The 22,571-nt window shown below is 51.8% G+C and overlaps 1 protein-coding gene across 2 annotated transcripts in view; it reads left to right on the top strand.

The window, feature by feature from the left end:
- The first annotated feature begins 3,220 nt into the window (after positions 1-3,220).
- The window catches only part of GAL3ST3 (galactose-3-O-sulfotransferase 3), a 36,978-nt gene continuing 17,627 nt past the window's right edge, over positions 3,221-22,571 (top strand). For both annotated transcript variants that reach the window (XM_050960692.1, XM_050960693.1), the window contains exon 1: positions 3,221-3,295. The gene's annotated coding sequence lies outside the window, so the exon portion shown is untranslated. The remainder of the gene's footprint in view (positions 3,296-22,571) is intronic.

The following is a 22,571-nucleotide window of genomic DNA, read 5'->3' on the forward strand; positions in this document are numbered from 1 at the left end:
GGTGATGGTGTTGGTACGCACTGCAGAAAGCAAACTTCTGGCCCAATGGCAGGGGCCCTATGAGGTGGTTGAACCTGTGGGGGAAGTAACCTACAAGGTACGGCAGCCAGGACACCAGAAACAAGAACAAATTTATCACATTAACCTCCTGAAACCTTGGAACCAGTGAGAGGCATGTGTGGTGGCCCAAGAGGCCCCAGTCCAGGGAGATACCCTGATCTGCTCATGTAGGTTATCCCCTGATCTGACATTGAACCAGAAAAAGGAGGTAACTGAGATGATCAACCGGTACCAGGACGTGTTTTCAACCAAACCAGGCCAGACCACCAAAGCATATCACCACTTTATCACAGACCCTGGGGCAAAGGTAACTTTAAGGCCCTACCAGGTCCCAGTGTCAAAAAGGGAGGAGATCAAGGCAGAGGTAAAAAGGATGTTGGAACTAGGAGTCATTGAAGAATCCCACAGTTAATGGTCGAGCCTGATTGTGTTGGTGCCCAAACCCGATGGCACCATTAGATTTTGTAATGACTTCCACCAACTGAACGAGATATCCAGATTTGATGCATACCCCATACCTCGCATCGATGAGTTAGTTGATCGCCTGGGCAATGCCCGATTTTTGACCACCCTTGATTTAACAAAGGGATACTGGAAGATTCCCTTTGCCAAAGATGCAAAAGAAAAGACGGCATTCTCTACACCAGAGGATCTGTTTCAATATACTGTTCTTCCTTTTGGACTGCATGGGGCACCTGCCATCTTCCAGCGTCTTATGGACAAGCTCCTACGGCCCCATACCAGTTATGCAGTGGCGTACCTGGATGATAATGAATATCCACACCCCTGGCTGGGAAACCCATTTGGAAAAGGTGGACACGATTCTGGACATGCTAAGACAGGCTGGCCTCACAGCCAATCCAGCCAAGTGTGCTGTAGGGCTAGCTGAGGCTACACACATTGGCTACATTGTAGGAAGGGGCATGGTCAAGCCCCAACTGAACAAACTGGAAGCTATCCAAAATTGGCCCTGGCCAAATCGGAAAAAGCAAGTCCAGGCATTCCTGGGGGTGGTGGGATACTACGGGCAATTTAGTCCCCATTTTGCTAACCAGAGCGAGTCCCCGGACAGACCTGATAAAAGCCCAGGGTCCGGATATGGTGAAGTGGACTGACACTGCAGAGACCGCATTCACGGATCTACGATCAGCCCTCTGCAGTAACCTCGGGCTTATAGCCCCAGACTTCAACGAAGAGTTCACTTTACAAACCGATGCATCTGAAATAGGATTGGGAGCTGTCCTATCACAGACGGTTGGAGACGAAGAACACCCAATCCTCTACCTCAGCAGGAAACTCCTTCCGAGAGAGCAGAAGTATGCTGTGGTTGAGAGAGAGTGCCTTGCTGTGAAATGGCCATAAGAATGCTTCCTTATTACCTACTGGGACGATGGTTTACCCTTCTGACCGATCATGTACCCCTCCAGTGGATGCAGCGAAATAAAGAGAAGAATGCAAGGGTGACCAGATAGTTCCTGTCTTTACAACCTTTCCAATTCACCATACATGTGTTTAGCTATGTGCAGTGTATGTGCAGCTGTGTGTGCAGTGTGTGTAGTTGTATGCAGTGTGCAGCTGGGTGTGTGTAGAGGTGTGCAGTGTATGTAGATGTGTGTATAGCAGTGTGCAGCTGTGTACAGTGTGTGCATAACTATATGTAGGAGTGTGCAGTATGTGTATAGTAGGGTGTATCTCTCTGTATGTAGAGGGGGGTGTAGATGTATGTATGTATGTGTGACAGTGTGTGTGTAGCAATGTGCAGTGTGTGGTCACTGTGTAGCTGTGCGCAGTGTGTGTATGTGTAGCAGTGTGTATAGCTGTGTGTGTAGCAATGTGCAGTGTGTTTGTAGCTGTATGCAGCAGTGTGCAGTGCATGTGTAGCTCTGTGTGTGTAGCTGTGGGCACTGTACAGTGTGTGTGTGTAGCTGTATGTAGCTGTGTGCACAGTGCAGTGTGTGTGTGTAGCTCTGTGTGTGTAGCTGTGTGTGTTTGTAGCTGTGTGCACAGTGCAGTGTGTGTGTGTGTAGCAGGGTGTGTAGCTGTGTGCACAGTGCAGTGTGTATGTGTGCGTAGCTCTGTGTGTGTAGCTGTGTGCACAGTGCAGTGTGTATGTGTAGCAGTGTGCACAGTGAAGTGTGTGTGTGTGTGGAGATGTGTGTAGCTGTGTGCACCATGCAGTGTATGTGTAGCTCTTTGTGTGTAGCAGTGTGTGTAGCTGTGTGCACAGTGCAGTGTGTGTATGTGTAGCTGTGTGCACAGTGCAGTGTGTGTGTGTGTGTAGCTGTGTCTGTAGCTATGAGCACAGTGCAGTGTGTGTAGCTCTGTGCACAGTGCAGTGTGTGTATGTGTAGCTGTGTGCACAGTGCAGTGTGTGTGTGTGTGTGTGTGTAGCTGTGTCTGTAGCTATGAGCACAGTGCAGTGTGTGTGTAGCAGTGTGCACAGTGCAGTGTGTGTGTGTGTGTGTGTGTAGAGGTGTGTGTAGCTGTGTGCACCGTGCAGTGTATGTGTAGTTCTTTGTGTGTAGCAGTGTGCACAGTGCAGTGTGTGTGTAGCAGTGTGCACAGTGCAGTGTGTGTGTGTGTGTGTGTGTGTAGAGGAGTGTGTAGCTGTGTGCACCGTGCAGTGTGTGTGTGTGTAGCTGTGTGCACAGTGCAGTGGGAGGGTGGCTGGGGGCTGTGTGCACAGTGCAGTGTATGTCTAGCAGTGTGTGTAGCTGTGTGCACAGTGTAGCTCTGTGTGAGTAGCAGTGTGTGTGCGCGTGTGTGTGTAGCTGTGTGCACAGTGCAGTGTGTGTGTATGTATGTGAGTGTGTGTAGCAGTGTGTGTGTGTATGCGAGTGAGTGTGAGTAGCAGTGTGTGTATGTGTAGCTGTGTGCACAGTGCAGTGTGTGTATGTATGTATGTGAGTGAGTGTGTGTAGCAGTGTGTGCAAAGCACGCGTGCTGCGTGCGGGGCTCGGTGCGGGGAGGAAGCCGCCACCTGACCCCACAAAGGACGCGGCTCCGGCTCCCTCCCTCGCTCGCGTTTCCAATTTCCCCGGCTCCGCTGCCCGCACTCAGCCGGCAACATGGCGATGGGGCGAACCCCGGCCGGCCGCTAGCGCGGGGATCCGGCCCGCCCGGGGAGCGATGCTGCCGCGGCGCGCCCGGGACATTTCCTCGCCCCTCGCCGCCTGCGCTCGCCCGGCCCGGTGATGGACTGAGCCCCGCCGGCTCCCCGCACTCCCAGCACGGGGTGAGTATGGAGCCCTGGCCGGGGGATTTCGGCCGTGCCCCAGCGAGGCACCGTGTGGCTTTCAGCCTGGCCTGGGGGATCCTTCTCCCCACCCCCCAACCGCTTGCATTGCCTGGGGGTCTCGCCATGGGGGGCTGCTTTGAACCCCACTAACAGCACTGCTGGTTTTAATAATCTCTTCCAGCCCCCCCTGCCCCTGCCTGGCTGATTGGGGCTATTTTGTGCAGTATGATGTGATGTTTCTCGGGGAGGGGAGTCACTGCCCTGGGGGAAGGGGGTGAAATGCTGGGGAGTTCCCATCCCTTGGCACCCAGGCATGAAATGTGGCAGCGGTGAACGGCCATGCCCAGAGGGAGATACTTATCCCCACACTGTGTGTGCGCAAATGAGAGTCCCCCAGGCATCTGCGGGTGCCAGTCTTGGTGCACCATACAGCTGATCTCTGCCCCATCCATCACGCCACCCAAACTAACCTCCTGCTGGAAACAACAGCAGCACCAGAGAGAAAGATGGGAGAGGGATTCCGGATAGCTGAGCAGCTGCAGCTTCCCTGGAGCGGAGATGCTCAGGACCTTTGAAAATTAGGCCTGTCAACTGCCAGACATACCCCCACTCCCTCCTCATATCTATCACCATACCCCCCATATCTATCACCATGCCCCCCCACGCATATCTATCTCTCTATCACCCCCCCCCCCATATCTATCACCATGGGCCCCCCACGCATATCTATCTCTCTATCACCGTCCCCCCACTCTCCAGTGTCCTCAGGAAGGGCCCTGGATGTGGGACTGTGCCTAGTGTTTACTGGCAGGATAGACCCCCTCTGAGATGGAGCATTAGGAATAAAAGGAGAAACGACACCATGAGTTAAATCAAGACGGCTTGTGCTTCAGAGGTGTGCACGCATCTGCATAGGAGTCTCTCCATACCTGCATACATGTATGTGCATCTGTGTGTTGTGTTTGTGTGTGAACCTGTGTATGTTTGTCCCCAAGTGCACACATGCCTGTTCTGTGTGCATGTGTCTGTGAACACACACACACACACACACACACACACACACACACACACACACACACACACACACACACACACACACACACACACACGGGGCTGGAGGTTATTTCCATTGTTAGCCTGTGCAGGTTAAGGAGCAAATCAACCCCCAAATAATGTGGTGTGCCAGCAACGCCTGACCCAGCTGAGGGGTAGGGTGGGGGTTGCTGATCTGGAGGCAGGCAGGACCGGGACATACTGACCAGGGAGTCTGCATTTCCAGAGACACGGCAGAGCATGGCAGCACCTTGCGTACAAATGCTGCTACATACTGAGAGGATGGAGACATTAGTAGATGTACAGCGATTTTAGATGGGGCTAGATGGCTAGATAGATAAAGCAGGATTAGGGTTGGCAGTTAGATGGCTAGATAGATGGGTGCATGTGAAGAGAGAGCGCAAAGGATTAGGGCCTGTATCTCTCCATGAGCCAAAATCCTTCTTGCGCTCTCTCATCTATCTAATCTGTGGAGCTGTGCACATGGGCGAGCAGTGCAAAGACACACACACACAGCCTGGTTCTGCTTTTCAGTCGTCCCCATTAACAGTCCGGTGGAAGGTGCAGAGGGTTGTGTGGGTGTGTAGATTATATTAACACACATAGAGGGGTGTGTGGAGGTGTGTGTGTATCCAGCTGTCTGTCTCCAAACACTCCTCTCCATCGCAGACCTTATGGGGGAGGGGGACAGAGGTGGTCTCCCTGCTCAGGGTGGGGCTCAGTGCCTTTCCTGCTCCCTAGAGGATGGGTTGGGGACATGGCTAGAATGCCCTATGCTGCGGCTATTCTCTGCTCCCAGGGTCAGAAGGTGCCAAGTGTAGTCGGGAGTAGCCCCCAGGCTGTCCTTACTAGCACTGCTGCCTGTGCGTGAGCAGAGTCAGTATGAATCAGCCTAACAGCCTGTGGAACTCACTGCCACAGGAGGCTGGCGCTCGGAGCTGAAAAAGGGGCAGGTGCTGAATGACTATAGAATCTACAACAATATCTGCCAGGCTGCTGCACTCCCTTATTGAGTAACGGTTACTCCAGGGCCTCACACCGGGATGCCAGAAGATTGGCCCCTGGCCAGGGGGATGAGTTCTGTGAGCAAGGGGGACAGCGGCACCTCGTAGACAGGGCACAGAGGGAACCAGGGCCACTGAGACACTTCAGGGAATGGGGAGCCGGACAGTGCAGGTTGGCGGCACTGCTTTGTTCTTACAGGGTCTCTTGGGGGTGCTGGGGCTGCACAGGTGGATTTGTTACTAGAGGGTGTTGGGTGGGGGCTGGGACTCTCTATTCAGCACTTCCTACCCCCTTGGGTTTGTTTCTCCCTTTACTGAGTCACATGGGCATCCACACTGACAAACCAGGGAGGAGAACTAATCTTGGTAGCAATAAACAAGCTTTCATCCCCTGGCGGGGGGGGGGGGGGGCTGCTGAGCATCAGGACTCTCGAGTTCTGTCCCTGGCCTGGGACAGGCTGTGCAGTATACACCATTGCTCATCACTAGCCCCTTGTCCACAGCCCAGCACGCAGCACCGACCCATTTGTCTTATTGATTGGGGCTGCCATCAATAGCTGTGTGCCCGACGCATCCTCTTCTTCTGGGCCGGGCCAGAATGCTGGTTAAGGGAGACTGTGTGGGGCTGGAGAAGGTTGCACATAGGGAGGGTTGTGTGTGTGTGTGTGGGGGGGTCCTTGTTACCACCATCCTCTGCCTGCTCCTGCTCCCACCCACAGCTGGCCCCTGGGATCTCTCTCAGCTCTGTTCATTCAAAAGAGCATTTCAAGATGAGAAGAATCTTTGTGCCGTAAAGTTATGTGTCGAATGGACTCAGGGCCTTTCCCTCTAGGGGACACTGGCTCCAATCCAGCCCCAGAACAGGGAGACAGGCTGGCTCGGGGGTGGGGGGTAATGGGGCCTTTCCCCTGTAGGATCCAGTATAACCCTTCCTTTAACTGAGAAACTGCACAAGGTCCATTCAGGCAGAGCTAGGATCAGAACACAGCCCTCTACTATGAGACACCCACATCTCACTTTGCCCCAGTTCCTCCCACACTGGACATGCCAAATCTATGTACAGCTGCCACTCTAACAGCACTCTGTTCCCTGAGCCAGGAACGGGAGCCAGCCCCTACCCCAGGGGTCACAACTGTGAGTGCACCAAGGGGCAAACTCATCTCTGGCTTCTCCAGACCTGCAAGGGCTAGACTTTGCAACCAAAATATTCTATTCCAACAGACAGAGGGGTACATACATAGCCATCATCTCTCAAGCCAGCCAGCCTAGGGAGCCACCCGCCCCAAAAATCGTTATAGGGGATAGTTCTGTTCTGGTGCACCACACACCAGACATGATCCAAAATTGTACATTGAAAAGTATTTAAGGAAAATGCCTGGCTGTGCAAATGGAACATTTTTGACTGGTAGAAATTTGACAAACATTTTCAAAACAAAAAATAATTAAAAATGGTGGTTTCATTTCAGTTTTTGACAGACGAAAAAAAAGTCATTTTTAAATGTTGGTTCTCTTTTGGGGGCCTTTTCCTCATTCGCTTTCTTTAGCCCCACCCCCACCCTCTATTTCCAGTGGGGGAAAGAGAAGGTTTAAAAAAACAAGAGGAGAGAAAAATAAAAATTGATGCCATTTTTGTTTGTTCCCCCCACAAAAAAAGTTGGCTTCCCTTCAAAGTGACCAATGTAATGTGTTTCCATTTCCCCCCAATCAAAAACAATAAAAAACTTCAAATTTCATTCTATAAAAAAAGCATGAAAATTCCCAGTGCTGATTGGAGTGGCCCCTCTCCAGGGCCAGGACATGCCCAGGAGGAGTCCAGCCCAGCCTGGCAGGTGTTAAAAGTCCTTCCCACCTGTGTGGGGATCTGAGTCTGGGAGATGTTCCCCTGAGCTTGACACTCCCTCAGCAGAGAGGCCAAGAGCCATCTGGGCTGTGGGAACTGAACTGCTCCATGAACCCTTGAGGCAGCCCCCCTCTGGGCTGGGGTGAGTCTGGCTGGGAGCACAGGGTGGGACACTGCACCCAAGACTGGCCAGACGGAGCATGGGGAGGTGGAGTGTGGCTCAAGGTTCTTTCCAGAGCCCCCACATCCACTCATCCATCTGGTCAGCGCTTGGGGTTTCCAGATCCCTCTTTTGCGAGGGTGCTGCCTGGGGCTCCCTGGATCCCTCCTCAGGAGGGCCCTGTGTGTGGGGTCCTCTACTCAGTACCCTCCTTGAGCTGAAAGCACCATCTGCCCCCACCATCCCGCTGAGTCAGTGGGTGGGGTCGTTGAAAGGCCTCGCCCCCTCCACTTTGCACCAGGCCCCCTGCCAGCTGAAGTCCAGCGGGCCTGGCTGGATGCAGCGCTGGGACAATGGTGTCTCTTGCACCAGATCCAGTGGTGGACCTGTGCAGAAAGTAGGGTTGCCAATTTTGGTTGGACATTTTCCTGCAGGTTTCCTCACATGACATAATCTTTAACTCCTGGAGGCTCCAGGACTATCCTGGAGGGTTGGCAACTCTAGCAGAAACCCATCCACAATTGGTGTAGAAGCAATTCCCTAACTCAGGTCCCAGTGGTTCAGTGCAATGCCAGGTGCCTGGCCCGGGCTGTGCACTCCAGCCATAGCAAGTCCACTGCAAATAAGGATATTAGCTTCTGGGAGACTCAGATCTGTGGCTACAGAGATCTGGGAGGGGACCCCGAACAAGCTGGGCCTGGGGACAGCTCCCATCAGCCAGGTGGGACTCAGCCTGGGTACTATTGTAGCATCCCAAAACCCAAGGCTGGGGCCCCCTCAAGGCAGCTGCTGCACACACTTACCTCACAACAGAGATGAGGGACCCTAATCATGCCAGGTGCTGCGCAGACACCCTCCTCCCAGGCTCTGCACAAACCAGCAGAGATCAGGTGCTCCCACCCCATCATGGTAGGTGTGGTGCACACAGTGGGAGACAAACCCTGCACAGAACAGCTCATAGTCTCAATGGAGAAAGGGCAAGAGGCACAGGAATTTGCCCAACATCTTAGAGTAGGTCAGTGGCAGAGCAGAGAATAGAAACTAGGATTCCTGGCTCCCAGCCCCCTGCTCTAACCCTCTAGGCCTCACCACTCTCTCAGAGGTGGGACTAGAACCCAGGAGTCCTGGCTCCCAGCCCAGTGCTCTGCCCACTGGAACATGCTGTTCCTGACACCCATGCAAACCAGTAGCTAGTTCAACACCTGTGCTTGCAGCCCCAGCTGGGAGAGGTCTGCACAGGCCCCAGGGCTGAGTCCCCACCTGCCCACTAGAGGGGTCCCTCTGGGGCAGGTGAGTCCCATGGGGGAGGAGATATTGGGGGGGGGCTCTCCCTGAAAACATCCCTGAGGGGCCAGGTGGGAGGCCCCTCTGCACACAGACCTCTATCCCCACACATGCCCCTGCTCTGGGATCACACTGATCCAACCCACCTCCTCCAAGCAGCCCTGTCCTTGGGGACGTGACCGTGTACGCCAAGGACTTTTCCATAGCCTTTGCCAGTCCCTGCTCAGGTATCTGGAGATCTGCGTGTTCCTGAGCAGTGTCACAGCCTGGCACGGCTTCCTGGCGTGGCCACTATATAAATATGCCCTCAGCAGCCCAGCCACTTCTTGCTGGGGCGGGGCCCCCAACTCCGGGATCCTGATCCAGAACACAGAGATTCTGAGCCCAGCACCATCACAGGAGCCTGGGGTAGGTTTTGATCCACTATGGCCACACCAGGGGGTATTCAGCCTGAGCTGGGAGCCAGGACTCCTGGGTTCTAGCCTAGCTCTGGGAAGGGAGTCTAGTAGCTAGAGCAGGGAGTGGGGGGGGGGCGCAGTTTTCCTAGGTTCTGTTACCAACTTTGAGGGGAGTGGGGTCTAGTGGGTTAAAGCAGAGGAGCTGGGAGCAAGGACTCCTGGGTTCTATTCCCCACCCTCGTGCTATAGCAGGTCTGTAGTTAAGAGGGATCTGAATTGAGGTCACCTACGCAGTGTCCCAGCTTTGCTAATACCTGTAACTCTAGCCGTTGTCTGAGCTGGCAGAGGAAAGGCTGCACTACAGTAAATCTATCTCTCGCTGCACCAGAAACCAACTCAGCAGCCTCATTGTGTTTCCGTCTGAAAAGCTGCTGCCCTCCTGCACATCACCTGGGCGGGTAGAATCAGTTCAGAGTGAGGCCCACTCATTCCTGATGAACCAAGCGATCTGAGGGGAATGGGAGCCCGGGGGTGGGGGTGGAGGTAAGAGGTTATAGCCAGAGGAATGGGAGCCCTTCTGGACCTGGGAATCCAGCCAGGAATCCTGGCTGACAGAACCTCAGCCCCTGCTTCAACCACTACATCCCCCTCTCCTGCAAGAGCCAGGGATAGAACCTGGAGTCCTTATTCCCCTCCCAGAGTTAGGGCCAGCACCCACTAAGCCAGTTCCCGTGGCCCTTTGTGCAGTTCTGTAGCTCCCTTCTCACTTCCCACGCTTTGCCCCAGGCCCTGGGCTGAGGCACTAATCAACCAGCTGGCCCACTCTCTGCCAAGCAAGCAGGGACTTTAACAGCCGAGCAAGCTGGCTCTGCAGAGCCTGGCGCGCGCCCTGGGGGTCTGGCCTGGGAATCAGTTCAGCTGGTGTCAGCGACTCATCCACCTGCTCTTCGTACCCCTGGGCAATGAGAAATGGGAATGGATTTATCGACAGCCTGGCAGTCATGGCGGGCAGCTCATCCCACAGGGACACAGGGCCGACTGACTGGCGGGGGCTGACTGACTGCTGGAGGAGCTGGGCAGCACCACTCACGTCTGGCCTGGATTATGTGAGTGGCATGTCTGGGGCACTGGCAGCTCTGTGCCAGTGGAGATGCATTGGGTTCCCACTTCCCTGCCCTAGCACTGCGCTGGGATGGACCCGTGAGCCAGGAAGTTTGAAGGGATTGAACGTGCATCAGGGAATTTGGGGAGATGGAGTTGGCAAATCTTCTTGTGGGCTCTGCATAGGCTCCCCTCTGGAGAGGAAGAGGTGAGGCACTGTCAGAGTGTAATATTTACACTCTATAACCCAGTCCTGGGACAGATGCGGTCTCAACCTACACACGGGCAATGCCCCTGCCTGTCAGGGATCTCAGCTCAACCCGAAGTCTTGGGTCCCAGGGAACAACTCTGTCCCCAGAATTGTCCATAGGGACAGAGAGTTGGACAGGGAGGAAGCTCCCCTGCTGTTTGCAGCTCCCCAAAAAACAAGGTGCATCACAAACCAAACAACGGTGCAGCATTTTTCCAAGGAAGAACATCACTCATACCCTTGGGAAAAGCACTAGAAGGCCATGGTGACTCCCATCACGATGTTATCAGCAAAAGGTAATCCCCCATGCCCTGTAGCTTCCTTTGGATACAGGAGTCACCTTCGCTTCCTGTTCTAAATTATCACAAGGCAGTGGTGCGCAGCTGTTCACAGGGACAGATCATCTGCTGGAGTAAATTGTCCTGGCTCCACTGATTTCAACCAAGCTATGACAGTTTACACCAATCGAGGATCTTGCTTGTAGAGTCTAATGCCAAAACGGCCTGTTCTGATCTTCCCATCTGACCTCCTGCATCATTCAGGCCACACCCAAGGATTCCTACTTCCCTTCCATCACTTCTGTCTGTGCTGGAGCAGAGCCTAGAGACCCACCCCTGGTCTGGATTGAAAAACTCTAGGTGATGGACAATTTGCACATTAAACAGTCTTGCAGCCTAGAGGCAGCTAAATCTCAGCACAGGGTGAGGGATCCCTGTATAAATAGCCCCTGCCCCCCACCCCAGAGGCAGCTGCATCTCAGCACCAAGTGAAGGATCCCTGTATAAAACAGCCCCCACACTCCACCTGAGAAGTGGGCACATCTCAGTGCTGGGTAAGGAGTCTCTGTATGAACACAGTTTATATATTCATTAAAGGCTATGGGTTTTCTGAATGCAAGGCCAGGTATAAAGAACAGTTATTCATGCAGTAATGAAAATAAGAATGTTAAATCACAACTATTCAACATTTTTAGACTTGGTAACTTGCACCCAAGAGTGATCTCTGAACTTTGCTTTTTAACAAATCCTGGAACAGTGGAGAAGTTCCAGAGAACTAATGTTGTGCCAATATTTGAAAAGGGTTAGCAGGACAACCCAGGTAATTATAAGTCTGTCGGTCCGACATTGATCTCAGGCAAAATCATGGACCATTGAGATGGGACACAACCAGTAAAGGACATAATGTATGCCAATCAGCATGGTTTTATAGAACACACATCTCGTCAAACAAATGTGGTATTGTTTTTAGATGAGATTGCAAGTCTGGTTGATAAAGATGTTGACACAGTAGGGTTAAGTAAGACATTTGGCTTAGTCCCATGTGACATCCTGATTGAAGTTATTAGCACTGAAATGGCAAAACACTTCTTTAATGCAGGGGTAACGTTGCCCACTGATAGCACGGGTCCTTCTAGAACGTTGGGTTCAGCAACAAACATCTGAAAACCAGGAAATTCCGAGTTAAGATAAACACCCACTCAGTCTTAACTCTGCCCCCTGGAGCTCTTAGCCATTGGGAATTATCTGCATGCACTCCAGCTGCCCTCACTGTGTTAGGTGTTGCCGTATTGGGGGCGGAATGAGTTGGAGCAGCTGGGAAGAGTTCTATGATATGAGGAGATCTGGGTGTGAGTCCCCAATGTGTGTTCTCAAAGGGAAGAGGTTTCAGTCTGCATCGTTACAGTACAGAATTGTATAGGTTGTGTCAGTAGCAGGGCACTGGGGGGTGAGTGGGATCGGAGCGTAGTAGGAGGATTTAATGAAGGGTAGGGATAGTACAGGGTTTGGCGGTATCCTGTGTGCAGCTGTGACGACGTTCTACAAGGGTGTGGAGTGGCTGGTAGAGTTTGCAGATGTGGTACTCTGTCGGGGGAATAGCATAGGACAAGTGCAGCTAATGCCTGTGCCTCACAGTGAAAAGGCAGAGTGCGAGGGTGTGTGTTATGGGGCATTGCACAAAGAGGGAACATATAAGACTGGGGGTATTTACCTTAACTCTGTATTTCCAGGTTTTCACATGATTGAGTTTTGCTGAACTCAATGTTCTGGATGGGCATGAGCTGTCCTCAGGCAATAACTCTGCATTAAAGTGCTTTGCCATTTAATTTCCTAGGTTTTTAAACAGAAGGAAATGTTTTTTGCTAGGAGCAAGTGGTCATCAGACAGCTGTAGCTATCACCTAGGTTTGCAGCTGATCTGCTCCTGTGGCTAGGTAATCATTAAGAGACCTAGATTTTCTAAAGGGCTTTTTCATCAGTGGATATTTACATCATAATCTCCACTTCACAGGTGGGAAACAGACACAGAAGTGAAGTGACTTGCCCAAGATCACTCAGCAAGCCAGTGGCAGAGGTAGGGATAGTCCCAGATCAGCGAGCTTTCCCATAGGTTACACAGTCACCATCTGATGCCTCAGTGCTCCTCTCCCTCTTGTACATTGTGGTGTAGTGCAGTCGGGCTGCTGGTGGTGCTTTGAGATGTTTGCCATGTGTCACGGCTAACAGGGCTGGGGAGAGAAATCTCATCTCTGGGCTATGCCCCCAAACCTTGGCAGTTTTGTTACACAGCGTTACTGACATTCCCCATGAACTGGACTCATCTGCAGCTGCACAAAATCTCCCATATACCGCCCCTGTCACAAACTGCACTGCGCCCGATTTCCTCCGGCCTCGGGGCTAGCGCTGCCAGGGCTCAGCTGGTGCCTCAGACCGAGCAGGTTCCACAGCTGCTGGGGGCAGAGGTGGGAGCGGGGACTGGAGTGGTCACTGTGGTGCCTGGGCTCAAGATAGGGAGCAGGTAGGAACTGGGGTGATTGGGCCAGAAGCAGCTATCTCCAGTGAGAGACGTGCACTGCTGGGACCCCCTGCCCAGCCTGGAGTCAGCTGCCCCCCCCCCCCGCACACGGTACCATCCCTCACTCCCCATGCCAAGTGCCCACTGGCACGATGGCTGCATTGCACAATGGTGCTCTGTGTGAAAATATTTGACCCCCTCAGCTGTGGCCCAGTTGTCCTGTGCCCTGCCCCCCTCCCCCACTCCCACCTGTGCCCTCCCTCCTAGTGTGGCCAGGTGCCTGGTTTTCGACTGGAAAGTCCAGTCAAGAAGAGGATCTGCCAGTGTCCAATCAATCTACTGACTGGACACCAAAAGTCAGGTTACTGTGGCCACAGCAGATGCCCGGTCATCACATGCACGAGTCCCTACTCAGCTAGGGCCACCTCTTACCTGCGTGGGGCAGCTGCAGCTCCCAGCCGTGGCTCTGCAGGCAAGTCCCAGGGGGGCAGAGGGGAGTGGGGGGAAGGGACAGGACAGGGGAGGGTCCAGCATTTCTGCTGGAGTATCTGGTTTTTAAATATTATAAAGGTGGCAGCCCTACCCTCTTCCCGGGGTCGGGAGCAGGCAGCCAGCAACCCCAGCCTAGTGCTCAGTGGAGTTTGCAGCCTGCTCAGTACAAGCGGACTTAGCAGGAGGGTTGGTGATTATAATAAGTTTAATCAGGCAAGAGATGACCAGTGTCCCGCTCCTCCCAACCCTACAGCACTGCCTCCCACCCACAATTCCCTTCTGCCCCATTACTCCATAGCACTGCAGAAGGTGTTTATGTGTAGGAAGTTGCTCCTTGCTGGCTCCTGCCCTAATCTTCTGCATATGCACATCCCAGGCAGCAGCTAACTGAGGGCCACAAACTCCCTTGGCTGTGTAGCCAGAGCATTAACTTCAGTCCCCTTCCCCCTGCAGATCCCAGCTAACATGGAGGGCAGGTAGAAGGCCTCAGGCACCCCAAGAGGGGAGCAGGGTCCCCCAGATCCCAGAACACACTGGGCAGGGGGAAGGGCTCAGATCCCTGCAGAGGGTGAGGGCTCCCCCAGATCCTAGCCCACCCACCTGCTTTCTGGGTGACCTCAGAGCTGACAGCCCCCCACACACCTCAACCCCCAACTTCCTCTGTTACCCCGACATTCCCTAACCCCTCCTGTCTTCTCCCCTTCCACCTCATCTGAGCACCCAACCACTCTTCCCAACCACCCCTTCCCATAACGCTCCTATTCCTTGCTGCAGACCCCAGCCCCTCTTCACCTGTGAGCACTCCCTGTTGCACCCCAGTACCATCTCCCTGAGCAGTCACGTGTGCAATTGAATCTCTCTTCAGAAAGAGTTTCAGCATCTCCTGAATTCTCTGCTGTCTTCAGATTACAATTCTCCACAATCAATAAATAAAAATCTTGACCGAGGTAGATTTTCCCTTTCCACTTCCTTCTGAGATGTCTGCCCAGGGTGGCTCTCAAACTGAACCTATTAACATAATGAAATGCTGCTGAGTTTTCCTTCAGGCAGGCTGTATCTCAGGAACCCGTGGCTCAAAGAACCCTAGGTCTGGGTTGCTAACCCTACCCTATGCTCCCATGAGCAAATTTCAAGACAATCCATGTAAGCAGGTGCAGAGCACTTAAAAGAGGCATCCTTTAGACAGGAGGACTTCCCATGGCAGGGCTACATGTACAGCTGGGCCACTGCCGCATGTCTAGCGAAGAGGCTCTGTGCTGACGGGAGAGCGTCTTCTCTACCGTGAATGGCTGAAGCTGTGTCTGTGAGAGCAGCTCACTTGCCAGCTTAGCACTGTGCATAGGAGTGCTTATGTTGGCGTAACTCATGTCTCTTGGGGGGATTATTCACACCTCTGAGTGACATAAGTCATGCTGACATAGGCTGTAGCATACACATAGCATTAGTTAGAGCAGAGCCGGCATGCACCATGAGACTAACAGAGCAGAGGGAGAGTGGAGGGGAGGGACTCTAGCTATCCATCAGCCTCAGGGCAGACTCAGAGGTGAAAAGTGGCCCCATTCATCTCAATGAGCTGTTCTCAGCTGAAAGAGAATGCTGAATGGAGAGGAGCTTGCTTGGAGACCTGACCTGCTCCAAACCAGTCAGTGGGTGTTTCTGTCCCTGGGCCTGGAGAGCTTCTATAATAATAAATGGAGATATACCTATCTCATAGAACTGGAAGAGACCCCAAAAGGGCATTGAGTCCAGCCCCCTGCCTTCACTAACAGGACCAAGTACTGATTTTGCCCCAGATCCCTAAATGATCCCATCAAGCACTGAACTCACAATCCTGGGATAGCAAGCCAATGCTCAAACCACTGAGCTATCTCTCTCCTGTTCTCAGTGTCCCACCCAGTGTCAGCAGCATGTTCTCGGGACATGCTCCATCCCTAGCATTGGAACCTTCGGGCTGGAAGGGATCTGCAAAGGACAAGTCCAGCTTCCTGTGCTGAGGCAGGGCCAAGTAAACCTAAACGACCCCAACAAGTGTTCATCTCCCTTGTTGCAGATGAAGCCCATTATGTCCTACCACCACTAGGCACATGGAACTCTTGATCACCAGCCTCTTTGAACAGCCTCATATGCAAACCCTGGGGCCTCACCAGTGCTGAGTAGAGCAGGACAATTCCCTCCCGTGTCTTGCACATGACACTCTGTAACAGGGTTCACTCACTGCAAGAGCACCTCCTCCTGGCCAGGCATAGCGGAGCAGCTTCCTTCCTGTACGCTACCCGCTGCTGATGGTCATTCCATTGCTGCAGTGTCCTTTCTTCACAACTCAGCCCTCCTCTAGGTTACTAGATAGTGTCCTCCCCAGGGTATCAAAGTCTCACCAGACCAGCTGTCCGACTTTGCCTCCAATGGTCCCGTATGTGTACCCAGTGGCTGGTTGGGAAACCCAGCCCCACCCCTACCCTGGGGCTCTGTAACCAACAGCCAAGGTCTACAAGGGCCCCCTCCATGATGCTCTTTCCCTGGACTACTCCCTAGCCTGCCTTCTCAGGCTCTTTCCCCACAACGCCTCTGGGGTTGAGCCTTCTTCCAGGGCCTTCTTTTCCTAGTTTGCTTATGAGAATGTCATGTGGGACTTTGTCAAATGTCGTACTAAAAATCAAGATATGTCTGTTGCTTCCCCCCATCCACTGGGCCTTTAACCCAGTCAAAGAATGAAATTAGGTTGGTTTGGCATGATTTGCTCTTGACAAATCCATGCTGGCTATTCCTAAAAACTCTATTACCCTGCAGGTGCTTACAAATTGATTGTTTAATAATCTGTTCCAGTGTCTTTCCAGCTATCAGCATTAGGCTGACTGGTCTATAATTCCCCGTGTCCTCTTCATTCCCCCTTTTTAAAGACAGGCACTGAGTTTGCCCTTCTCCAGTTTTCTGGGACCTCACCTGTCCTCTATGAGTTCCCAAAGATAATTGCCAATGGTTCTGAGGTTACTTTAGCTAGTTCCTTAAGAACCCTTGGATGAATGTCATCAGGTGCTGCCGCCTTGAATACATCTACCTTATCTAAATATTTTACCCCAGTTCTTTTCTTATTTCCTCTGTGTTGTTAATATTAATTGTGTTGAGTATCTGGTCACCATTAACCTTTTCAGTGAAGACTGAAGCATAACAGGCATTAAGCACCTCAGTTTTCTGGAGTCATCACTTATTAGCTCTTCTTACCTGCTCAGAAAAGGACCTGAACTTTCCTTCATCTTTCTCTTAATACAGTTAAAGAACCTCTTTTTATTGCCTTTTATGGCCCTTGCTAAGTGCAACTCATTGTGTACGTAACCCTTTCTGATTTTGTTCCTACATGCGCATACTACTCTTCTGTAGTCCTGCTCAGCTATTTGTCCACTCTTTGTAAGATTCCTTCAGGTCATTAAAGGGCTCCTTATCCAGTCCTATGGGCCTCTTACTATTCTTCCTATCTTTCCTTTGCGCTGGGATAGTTTGAAGTTATTACTTTAATATTGTCCGTTCTAAGCAGCCCACCCAGAGAGGTGAGGCTTCCCCAGATCACATTGAGGAAGGGGAGCGCAGAGAGTGGTTCTGAGGCCTTGCTCAATAGGTGATCCCTCCAGAACCCAGCACACACGTGAGGACCATGAAGCAGGGGGTCAGAACCCCATAGATGGGCAGGGAATCCCAGATCCTGGCACACACAGGGGCGCAGGGAATGTGGCTCAGACATCCCTAGAAGACAGAGATCCCCAGGTCCCAGCTCAGATGGAGGAGTAGGGAAAGGGCTTAGACCCCTGACACGAAGAGGGGCAGGGGCCCCCTAGGTTCTGGCACAACACGTGAAGGTAAAGAAAGGAGCTCAGACCCCTCCAATCCTAGCATACCCATAGAATGGGAGAATGTGGGGCTGACAGACACCCCGTCCCTATTCTCCCCAACCCCCCTCACTCACCACCAAGTCCCCTTCCCAGTGTCCCTCAAATGGTCTCCCAAGCCTTCTCACTTCCTCTACCACCCAGCTCCATCCATCCCCCTCCCTCAGTGCAGCCACAACCCCCTCCCACCCCTTCCTCCCATAAAATGCCCCTCCTTTGCCAGCAAGCATTCACATGTCTAATTTTCTTTTCACAAAAATACTTTCACTGCAGATTCCTCCTCCAAGATTTAATATTGATTATTTTCAGTAAAAGTCAGGGACAACAAACAGAAATTCATGGAAGCCTGTGACCTGTCCCTGACATACTGAAAATAACTGAGACAACATAACTGTGACCAGGTAAGAATAAAAAGGTGAAAAAACCAAGGGTGATGTCATGGTAGGGTTCTACTACAGACCACCTGAGCAGGAAGAAGAGATGGGTGAGGCTTTTTAAAAAAAACTAACAAAATCATCCAAAGCACAGGACTTGGTGATGATGGAGGACTTCAACTACTCAGACATCTGTGGGGAAAATAACACAGCAGGGCACAGATGATCCAACATGTTCTTGGAATGTATTGGAGACAATTTTTTTTATTTCAGAAGGTGGAGAAAGCTACTAGGGGAGAGGCTGTTCTAGATTTGATTTTGACAAACAGGGAGGAACTGGTTGAGAATTTGAAAGTGGAAGGCAGCTTGGGTGAAAGTGATCATGAAATGGTAGAGTTCATGGTTCTCAGAAAGAAAGACAATGAATTTCAAGAAGGCAGACTTTAGCAAACTCAGGGAGTTGGTAGGTAAGAGCCCATGGGAAGCAAGTCTAAGGGGAAAAACAGTTGAAGACAGTTGACAGTTTTTCAGAGACATTATTAAGGGCACAAGAGCAAACTATCCCACTGCATAGGAAAAATAGGAAGTATGGCAAGGGATGACCCTGGTTTAACCAAGAGATCTTCAATGATCTAAAATCCAAAAAAAGAGTCCTACAAGAAGAAGTGGAAACTAGGTCAAATTACGAAGGATGAATATAAACGAATAACACAAGTAGGTAGAGACAAAATTAGAAAGGCCCAGGCACAAAACAAGATCAAACTAACTAAGACATAAAGGGTAACAAGAAAACATTCTACAAATACATTAGCAGCATGAGGAAGACCAAGGACAGGGTAGGCCCGTTACTCAATGAGAGGCGGGGGAAGAAATAATAACAGAAAATGTGGAAATGGGAGAGGTGCTTAATGACGCCTTTGTTTTGGTTTTCACCGAGAAGATTGGTGGTGATTGGAAGCCTAACATAGTGAATGCCAGTGAAAATGAGGTAGGATCAGAGGCTAAAATAGGGAACGAACAAGTTAAAATTTACTTAGACAAGTTCGATGTCTTCAAGTCACCAGGGCCTGATGAAATGCATCCTAGAACACTCAAGGAGCTGACTGAGGAGAGATCTGAGTCATTAACGATTATCTTTGAAAAGTCATGGAAGATGAGAGAGATTTCATAAGACCAGAAAAGGGCAAATATTGTGCCCATCTATAAAAAGGGAAATAAGGACAACCCGGGGAATTACAGAGTAGTCAGCTTAACTTCTTTACCTGGAAAGATAATGGAGCATATAATTAAGCAATCGATTTGCAAACATCTAGAAGATAATAAAGTGATAAGTATCAGTCAACATGGATTTGTCAAGAACAAATCATGTCAAACCAACCTGATAGCTTTCTTTGACAGGGTAACAAGCCTTGTGAATGGGAGGGAAGCGGTAGACCTAGTATATCTTGATTTTAGTAAAGCTTTTGATACTGTCTTGCATGACCTTCTCATAAACAAACTAGGGAAATGCAAACTAGATGGAGCTACTATAAGGTGGGTGCATAACTGGTTGGAAAATTGTTCCTAGAGAGTAGTTATCAGTGGTTCACAGTCATGCTGGAAGGGCATAACAAGTGGGGTCCTGCAGGAATCAGTTCTGGGTCCAGTTCTGTTCAATATCTTCATCAATGATTTAGATAATGGCATAGAGAGTACACCTATAAGGTTTGTGGATGATACCAAGCTGAGAGAGGTTGGAAGTGCTTTGAAGGGTAGGATTAAAATTCAAAATGATTTGGACAAACTGAAGAAATGGTCTGAAGTAAATAGGATGAAATTCAATAAGGACAAATGCAAAGTGCTCCACTTAGGAAGGAACAATCTGTTGCACACATACAAAATGGGAAATGCTGCCCAGGCGAGAGTACTGCAGAAAGGGATCTGGGGGTCATAGTGGACCACAAGCTAAATATGAGTCAACAATGTAACACTGTTGCAAAAAAAAGTGAACATCGTTCTGGGATATACTAGCAGGAGTGTTGTAAGCAAGACACAAGAAGTAATTCTTCTGCTCTACTCTGCGCTGATTAGGCCTCAGCTGGAATATTGTGTCCAGTTCTGGGTGCCACATTTCAGGAAATGTGGACAAATTGGAGAGAGTCCAGAGAAGAACAACAAAAATGATTAAACGTCTCGAAAATGTGACCTATGAGGGAAGATTGAAGAAATTGGGTTTGTTTAGTCCAGAGAAGAGAAGACTGAGTGGGAACATAACAGTTTTCAAGTACCTAAAAGGTTATTACAAAGGAAGGAGAAAAATTGTTCCTCTTAACCTCTGAGGATAGGACAACAAGCAATGGGCTTAAACTGCAGCAAGGGTGCTTTAGGTTGGACATTAGGAAAAAATTCCTAACTGTCAGGGTGGTTAAGCACAGGAATAAATTGCCTAGGGAGGTTGTGGAATCTCCATCACTGGAGATTTTTAAGAGCAGGTTAGACAGACACCTGTCAGGGATTGTCTAGATCAGGGGTCGGCAACCTCTGGCACGCAGCTCGCTAGGGTGAGCACAGGTAAGCTCGCCAGGGTAGGCAAGTGGGAAGCTGCGGCCAGCACATCCTTCACCCGCACCGCTTCCCGTAGCCCCCATTGGCCTAGGATGGTGAACCACGGTCAATGGGAGCCACAATCGGCCGAACCTGCCGACGCGACAGGTAAACAAACTGTCCCGGCCTGCTGGGTGCTTACCCTGGTGAGCCGCATGCCAGAGGTTGCCGACCCCTGGTCTTGATAATACTTATTCCTGCCATGAGTGCAGGGGACTGGACTAGATCAGTGGTTTTCAAACTTTTTTTCTGGAGACCCAGTTGAAGAAAATTGTTGATTCCCACGACCCAACAGAGTTGGGGATGAGGGGTTTGAGAGGAGCTCAGGGCTGGTCAGAGAGTTGGGGTGCAGGGGTGAGGGCTGCAGGGTGGGGTTGGGAGTGAGAGGTTCAGGGTGTGGGAAGGGGCTCTGGGCTGGGGCAGGAGTTGGGGTGCAGGAGGGTGTCAGGACTCTGGGCTGGGGGTGAAGACTCTGGGCTTGGGATGAGGAGTTTGGGGTGCAGAAAGGGGCCCCAGGTTTGTGGAGGCTCAGGGCCGGGGCAGAGAATTGGGGTGCAGGCTTACCTTGGGTGGCTCCCAGTCAGCCGTGCAGCAAGGGTGCTAAAGCAGGCTTCCTGTCTGTCCTGGCACTGTGGACTGTGCTGCGCCCCAGAAACAGTCAGCAGCAGGTCTGGCTCTTAGGTGGAGATACACAAGCGGCTCCTTGCGATTCCCGGCCAATGGGAGTGCGGAGCCAGTGCTCGGGGCGGGGGCAGCATGCAGAGCCCCTTGGCCCCTGCATCTAGGAGCTGGACCTACTGCTGGCTGCTTCCAGGGCGCAGCGCAGTGTTAGAACAGGTGGGGACTAGTCTGCATTAGCTGGGAAGCACCGCCGATAGGACTTTTAACAGCCCAGTTGGTGGTGCTGACCAGAGTCGCCGCGACCCAGTGCCTTACATTCTGTGACCCAGTACTGGGTTTCGACCCACAGTTTGAAAACCACTGGACTAGATGACCTCTCCAGGTCCCTTCCAATCCTATGATTCTATGAAAATGGGGCTGAGCCCCAGCTGTGCTGCAAGGTGTGGATAGGGGGAGGAGATGCAGCACCCAGCGCCATTGTGGCTGGGAGTTCCTGGGTCCCCCCGCATGCCCACAGTGGCCTGGAGCTGTGGGGCCCCAGTTTGAAGCTCCAGAAATGGCAGCTTGGAGCTCTGGGGTCCCCCCACTGCCTGCAATGGCTTGGAGCTGCAGGTTTCCCCCACTGTGGCTGGGAGCTGCCAGGGCCTCCGTTGCCCACAGCTGCTCAGAGCTGCGCCTACCCCGAAGAGATGGATGCTAGCATGTTCCAGGTACACCCCGAGTGGATGGGAGGAAGTGGCCCAGGGGCAGCCGACCCTAGTCTGGCTGCAGCTTTGCCTGAGGCACGGCCAGCGTGTTGTGGTTGGGACCCCGCTGACCTAGTGGCGGACCACTCCACCACTGTTAGGGCCGTGGGTGGAGGAGGGTGGACCCAGAGCTCACCTGCCACCCCACCCCTGGGTGACAACCTCCCCTCTCCAGGCCAAGTGGCCTGTGCCCGTCGGTTGTCCGCTGGACCTAGAATGCCTAGCCCCTGGGGTTTTCTCTGGCTCTGCTACAAGAGCCTAGAATTAATTGACCACTGGATTTGCTCTGACCAGAGCTGATTGCCTAGTGGATTTGCTCTGTCTCTGAACTAAGAGGCCAGAGTTAATTGAGTACTCGTGTTGCCCCGCCCTGGGCTGGAGGGCTTGGAGCTACTTAACGCCAGTGTTGGCCTGGGCCCCTGCCCCAAGGGCTCCGAGGCCATAGACTAAGGTGGGAGCAGCCCCTGCTTGGAGGGTCCAAGGGCCCTAGACAGTTGGACTGCACAGCCTGTCAAACCGATAGGGATGCTAACACTACACTAATTGCCTTGATGCTAGGTGGATCGATGAAGTGAGAAGGTGTGTCCTCCCTCTGACCCAGATGGGAGGGACTGCCGCCCCACCACTACACATAGCTTGAGTTAAAGATTCAAATAAAAGTGAGTAAAAGGATTTGGAAACATAAGGTAAAAGAAAC

The sequence above is a fragment of the Gopherus flavomarginatus genome, chromosome 6 (assembly GCF_025201925.1).
Source record: "Gopherus flavomarginatus isolate rGopFla2 chromosome 6, rGopFla2.mat.asm, whole genome shotgun sequence".
In the NCBI taxonomy this organism is placed as follows: Eukaryota; Metazoa; Chordata; order Testudines; family Testudinidae; genus Gopherus; species Gopherus flavomarginatus.